Below are 7,626 nucleotides of genomic sequence, written 5' to 3' on the forward strand. Positions count from 1 at the left end.
CTAAAGCCAATAAATTCAAAAACTTTAATCTGTGTTAAAAATAAATTCGACCACCTTTTACTGAAGCTGAGAACATTCTCCGACCCGCTCTATTCATATGAACCTGAGAACGTTCTTCTAAAATCCGAGATTAAAGCACATTCTCATTTTTATTCATATGACCCGTTGATAGCGAAGCTGCCTGCAGATACCTTTGGTGACTGCATCTGTAATTTTAAGATCGCGAGATTCATTAAACGTCGAAGATTATTCATTATGAAATGCAGCCCTCTCTCATTTGTGAAACCATTTCGAGTGCCAAACACAATGTAGATTACCGAAGACGGCGTTGCCATTGTCTTTTAACAAAACATCGCAGTTTTGCTGATGTGGACTGGCTTCTAGTAAAACGTGGGATGAGGGAATTCTGTTTCCAGTATGGACATAATGATGTGTGTACATCGTCGTTCGAACATTTTCCATAGGCCAGTTTTCACTGAGGATGTTTTAATGCGTCTATACAAAACGTGCCAGTAAACAATTTTTGGTCTTCAGGTTTTAGAGGTTGCCTTACTTGCCATTTGCATTTGCTCCGTAGTAGTCAGGGTGGACAGTTATGTTATGCTTCAACGAAAAATAAAATCGTATATCTCGAGCATCAAGAGAATGGTGGCGTGGTCGTTACCGTGAAGTCTAGTTTGTCATTCAATTCCGATGTTTTTTTTTTAATTTTTTACATAATGTTCGTTGATAATTTGAAACTATTATCAATATACCGCCAGGTTCGCTGTAGCTCGCTACGATATCTCTCTTGTGTCAGCATCTGCCTTATGTGAGAGCAACTTTTGCACACAAATCTATCAGTTATTTGTTGGAGATATTCGTATCTGTCTATTTTCGAACATTTTTTACTCTCTGTACTTTTCTCAAGTACCATGGAAGTTATTACTTTATTTCTTACGTCTTATCAACTTGTCTCTTCTTCTTTTCTATGTTCTCAACACTTTCCTCTCTTCGTCAGTCCTGCTGGGAACCTTGTTTTTCATCGTACAGTCGACGTAATTTTCAGAATTTTTCGTAATATCACTTCTCACCTGCTTTGTTTCTTTTCTTTCCGGTTTCCTCACATTCCACGGCTTACTTCCTTACAATTCTGCACTCTAAACATACAAACCTATAAATTTCTTCCTCAAATTAAATAGTATGCTTCTTATGTCAAGCGTAATATGTCAGTCATGTATTATTATCTTCCAAGATAGTTCAGTTTCTTCATTGCGTGCTCACAAATTCTGACAGTAATTTTATTTCATTTTTGATACTTCTTATTAATTTAATCTTTAGTCTGCTCTCGTCCACACTGCGTGAGCAGTATACTTCCTCGAGTACTCTCAGGATAGCAAGTCGTCAGCGAATCTGATTATTGATATCGTTTCAAAGCGAATTTTAAACTCGCTCTTGAACCTTTCTTTTATTTCCGACACCGCTTCTTCACTGTTTAGATTAAAGATTAGAGACGAAAGGCTATATCCCTATCGTATACAAATTCTGATCCGAGCACTTCGTTCTTAGCATTCCGAATGAGTATATCCCTCCGGCTTCTCGCATATATAACATATTAGCCACCTTTCCCTATAGCATACACCTATTTTACTGAGAAGTTCGAATGTCATGAATTATTTTACAACGTAGAACGCTTTTCCCGGGTCGACAGAACCAGTGAGAGTGTCCTGATTTTAGTTAAAACTTGCTTCCATTATCAGCCGCAACGTCGGAAGTGATCTTTGGTGCAGTTACGCATTTTATTTTTCTATTAGTCTGAGTAATGGACCTTGGTCCGAAAACTACCGATTAGAAACTTATAACAAAAAATTATTCTGATAAAACGAATAGAGGTGCCGGAAATGTTGCTGCTAAGACTGTAGGATAGGACAACTCTCAGAGTTTCTAGTATGGACCAAAATAAGAGAAATAAATATGTATCAAACATGAACTCTGATGTGCATACCTTAAGAGCAATGAGCACTTGTTCATCTTCGTCACTTGGAAACACATCTCTCCTACAGCTTTTAAGATATCATTCGATTGCTCATAATGTATTTCTTGTTTTAGTCTGTATTACCTCCTCCGAAAATGTGGAAACCAAAGAGGCTGTAGTAGAAGAGATGTGTTTTACGGTTTAGAAGATATATTCCCATGGCTCTTAATGTATTCATTTTAGAGCTTATATTTACTAGTCCTTTTTCCTTATTTTGGTGCATACAACCATCTCCCAACGTTGCCTGCCCTACAAGCTTAGTAACAACGGTACCGGTACAAGTATTCCATTGTCAGAGGTATCACGACATCCGCTTATAACTGACCACCCTGAGGTTTCTGCACCAGCGCTCTTTTCTCTAAATTCATGCATTTACCCTTCTCCATTATCCATCAAAGTTTGTAACACCATCATGGAAGCACCCTGTATAATGAGTGGTCACCTACTCTTGACCTACACGTCAAATTACACATCATTTGCCATTCCACCACTGGAACATACAGTGCTGGACTGTTCAAGCAGCAGAGGAATTTTTTCATAAATCGCTACAGCCCACAGTGTTGACAGGTTGCGCACATTTCAGAGAACTTAATTCTAATGGTTGGGACATATGCCATCGTGTTAGGGCTGGCGGTTGGTTGGTAGTTATAGTGTCTGTGAACCAGACGCAAAATCGTTAGCAAGCGTCTTCCCAACTTAATACGCTCAAAAGAATATTGATTAGTACAGGTTGCCGGCCGCGGTGGCCGAGCGGTTCTAGGCGCTTCAGTCTGGAACCGCGCGACTGCTACGGTCGCAGGTTCGAATCCTGCCTCGGGCATGGATGTGTGTGATGTCCTTAGGTTAGTTAGGTTTAAGTAGTTCTAAGTTCTAGCGGACTGATGGCCTCAGATGTTGAGTCCCATAGGGCTCAGAGCCTTTAGAACCATTTAGTACAAGTTGTCAAATGTTACGCAATACTATTATTCGATACAATACATACAAAGATATACTTTCTCATAAAGGAAAATATGCTTGAACTTGAAAACTGGCATGCTTTGTATTTCGAATAAGTACTGTTCAACGTATGGACTGATATGCTGTTTCTCATGTATATAAATCATTATTTTCATTTGATAAGTTTTAAGGATCACTTGGCTGAGACAAAAGTACACTCATGTTGAGAAAAAAAAATTAGAACACTTTGAACGACTAGAGATACGATGTTTATATTCAGAGGTCATTTACTCTGCAGAAATGATTAGTATTTCTGTCACCTCTGTTCAGCACGTGCCTGTTGCCTGATAGGCACAGGGCCACACATGGGCCCTGATAATTTGTTAAACGCGTGATGGCATCGCGCACATTAGGCACGAATGATGTCCTGTGGTACATCTCTCCAGCTGCATTCACTGGTTCCAAAGTTCATCTGTGTTGGTTGACACTGGGTCACAGTGCTGCATCCGTCGTTTCATCATATCCCACACATTTTTGGTTGGCGAAAAGTGTGGAGATCTGGATTGCCAGGGCAGAAGGCTGCCATCCTGTAACACCAAGGAAGTACGTGAAACTTCCTGACAGATTAAAACTGTGTGACGGATCGAGACTCAAACTCGCGACCTTAGCCTTTCGAGGGCAAGTGCTCTACCAAAAGGGCACGTATTCGGCGGAAACATGAGGTTGTGCATTGTCTTGATGAAAAATGCCATCTGGTTTGTAGTACAAGAAGAGTATGGCTACGGGTCGCACGGCGTCAGTCATGTTGGTAACACTGGTCGCAGTGCCCTGGGCACGCACGAACTGTGATTTGTAGCTGTACCGTATAGACCCCCTCACCATAGCAACTTTAGTAGGCGCTGTATGTCTTGTGCGAATGCAATCACGGTGATGCGAATTTTGAACCAAACAGAACCTGAATTCGTCTGAAAAACTGTATGATGCCTTTCCTATCACCAGTGAAGTAGTTTCATACACCATTATCGTTAACATGTTTCTGCACATTCGTGAAGGATGGGCAGAGAAGCGGACGATGCGCACGTAACCGATGTCCTAATGAACGGCGACGGACCCACCCCTGATAGAGTGCGATTTTTTCACTGTTCCATTAATTACGGCTGTGCCGAGGAGGACACATATCTGTCCTGCAGTAGGATTCGGATGGACGGTCGATGTTCTCGGGGGGTGGGTGGTCTGGGTGGTGCGACCTGATCTAACTTGTGGTAGTCTGCGGTCTTCCGTGATCCATTAGGCACACACCCGTTGTACTACCGAAACAGTTCGTCCCACGCGAGCAGCAGTTTATCGGTGCGACGAAAACTGTCAGTCGATCTCCTAAAAACATTTGTAATAATTATTAACTTTCTGTGATCACATGGGGACGACCAGAGATCTGCTGGTAAGACCGTGTTAACTTATTTATTTGAAGTAATAAACTGGATATCTTGAGCATACAAAACGGCAGGTTCGTCCAGTGTAAATCAGACGTTCGCCACTGATCCCGTGCAACACAGCGTAGTAAGCAGGCACTGTCAATAATAATCAGTTAAATAATACGCGAACACACTTACTTTTGTTTAGTTCATGTATTAAATTCCTTCTCATACAGAATCTCATCAAGAAGGCGACTAGCTCAACAATACATACATATACCTCTTCCTTCTTTCACTGCTAATCGGCAAGATCTCCTTCTTTCTTTTCCTAAGAGAAAACATAGATAGCAGAGAAGCTATTCCATGGAGTAAATGGACGCTCCAAGGAATAATAGGGCTTGAAACTACTTTGCATTGATCATCATCGTATATTAAAGTTTAGGAATCGGTAAGATAAGAAGAGATATTTCGAGATATGTACTGAGAAATATAATTTATAAAATTACTGTAAATATAGCGAAGAGACCGCTGCAAGAGACATTACATACTCTTTGATGTGTTGCTGTCCGATCGTCACGAAATCATGACACAGCGAGTATAAAACACAAGCCAATTCTTTGTGAACTAACATGGCTCTTTTGTTCAATACCTTCTTCATACGTAACAGTGTTAAACTGCTGACATAAAGTACAATGGTGAACAACCGTTCATAGATTCTACATTTATATTCATGAACAATGTCGCGCCTTACTGTTCGTTGCTGTCTGCAAAGCAGAAGTACGACTGAATGACATTCGGACCCAAACAGATTGTCTGTGAACAGAAGTTAATGTCGTCTCTGGTTATCGTTGTTCGTTAACTCCTTTTCTTTGACCCTGTTCCGGTACCCCTCCAATTTTAAAGCGAGTTGGTACTCGCTGAGTTACACATTAGGAAGATAAAAATGTACTGTCTTGTCTTGCATTGAAGTGAAGACTGGCGTAACGATGCACTACTGCAAGTAACTTGATTTCTGTTGGAATTCTTATGTGGGTTACGAAACACATTCGCAAATTCATATTTAGTAACTAAATAAATTTTACTGCACAAGCTGTGATACCCTTTTCCCCCGGTAGAATTGAAAGGCTTGCACCAGGCCTTTGTGCTACAGTGTATTATTGATACTATTACGGGGGTGGATCACCAGACGGTGTAGCCGAGCGGTTCTAGGCGCTTCAGTCTGTAACCGCACGACCGCTACGTTCGCAGGTTCGAATCCCACCTCGGGCACTGATGTGTGTGATGTCCTTAGGTTAGTTAGGTTTAAGTAATTCTAAGTTCTAGGGGCTGATGACCTCAGATTTTAAGTCCCGTACTGCTCAGAGCCATTTGAACCATTTGAGGGTGGATGAAGAGGTATTGCCTCGTGTGTCACAAGAAAAAAATTATGAACATTTAACAGCAGAATTAGTGCAGGTCGAAGCCTGAATTGCCCTCATAGCCTTAACCTGCCGGCATAGCTACCATGCATTTGTTTACATATATCCCATTTTTTGAAGCCAGGCATGAAAACAAGTTTCGAAAAATTCAGAGGTCTGCTTCTGGGCGCATGATTTTAAAAACCGACGTTTCGTTGTTGGCAGTCAACTGTAACGCGCCATTCTCCTCGAACCACTTCATCAGAACGTCCGTAATTGGCATCCGTGCCATTTGTTGTCAGGCTGGCCGATGTATTGTTTCATGTCCGTTTCTCCAAAAAATGTTCAAATGTGTGTGAAACCTTATGGGACTTAACTGCTAAGGTTCTTAAGTCCCCAAGCTTACTCACTTCTTAACCTAAACTATCCTAAGGACAAACACGCACACCCATGCCCGAGGGAGGATTCGAACCTCCACCGGGACCAGCCGTCCGTTTCTCCGTTACCATATTTCTTCACCAACGCAACACATAGCTGATGTGCATCGCAGCGTCCCCAAATAATTTCTTCATGGGTAAGGTTAAAATATGTCAAGAAGGGAAAAACCTGAATTTTTCCAAAGTGGTTTTAATACCCGAGTTCAGCAAGGGAACTTGTTGATTAGGTTCAAGGGCAGTGTTGTGTTGGGGACAGTTCAACCACGATCTGTACGAATTCTGCTGTCATACGTTCATTATTAATTTTCGTATGACAGAAGAGGCATAAATTTTTGATCCCTCCCTTATCATTATTACTATACATTAAATTCTTTGCATCGCTTGGTAGGCAATCAAAGATTTTTTTACCTGCATTCCTCGCTCGTTTCTGTGGCACACTAAGACTGCACGATGCTGAATGTAAACCGATTCTGCTTCTGGTAATGCGTTTATCAACCCACTATTTATGGACTGAAGTAGGCTCTCCTTCCTCTTATACTGATATCTGGTCCTGCTCCGCGCCAGTTAACTTGGATCATCCCTATTAGCAGCAGCATATTTTAGCTGAAAGCCGCGTAACGAATTATTCCCGCAAGGATCTCAGTTGTAAACAGCTGGCAGATCCCCTCGTGCAGCGGAGGACTTGCCGTTTGCGGCATAAAGGAAGCCAAGAACAAGAGGCAGCGGAGAAACTTCTCATCCGGCAGATTACGAAGTTGGCGAGATAGCGGGGGACGCGGCATGGCAGCAGCAGCCGAGCGCGCAGACAGCTTTACGATACGGTCTGCACGCCTCGCCGGGTGGCAGGGCTGCGCATCGCCGAATCAGCGCTGCGGGTAGAGCGCGAGTTAAAAAAATGGAAGCGTTCACCAGTGTCCCCCCTGCCGCTCTCAATCAGCACGGCACGACGAGATGCTGTATGCACGTTCGCTGCAGTAATTGGCGACTGCTGTGCTAGCTGTCAGCTCGTGCGCCATCAGATTAAACCCCGCCAGGCAAGCGGCACGCCCCTAACCGCCGCGAGACCGCGATGCGGCAACCCGCACTACTCATCTGGCGCGCGCCGACCGCAGGAGGGATAATTAGCTGTTTAATCAAATGGTGGCGGCCGGTAATGTATCCAGCAGGCGCTTCCTACGCAATGCCATGTCTCTTATTTCACTTGCAAAACTCCGTGCGTGTAAGTGAATTTCATTGGATCAGAATTACTCGTGAAACAGGTACACCGTTGATACTCAGCGCTGATTTACTGACGCTATCAATTATCTCCTCAAAGAACCTTAAGGTGAGAATTGACACAATATTTATCACTGAAAAGCGTTAACTCTCACAATAAACTCGAGATTTAAATGCGCTCTGTGGTGTTTAAAATTATTGGCAAATAAATTGTA

This window comes from Schistocerca piceifrons, chromosome 7, assembly GCF_021461385.2.
Source record: "Schistocerca piceifrons isolate TAMUIC-IGC-003096 chromosome 7, iqSchPice1.1, whole genome shotgun sequence".
Lineage (NCBI taxonomy): Eukaryota > Metazoa > Arthropoda > Insecta > Orthoptera > Acrididae > Schistocerca > Schistocerca piceifrons.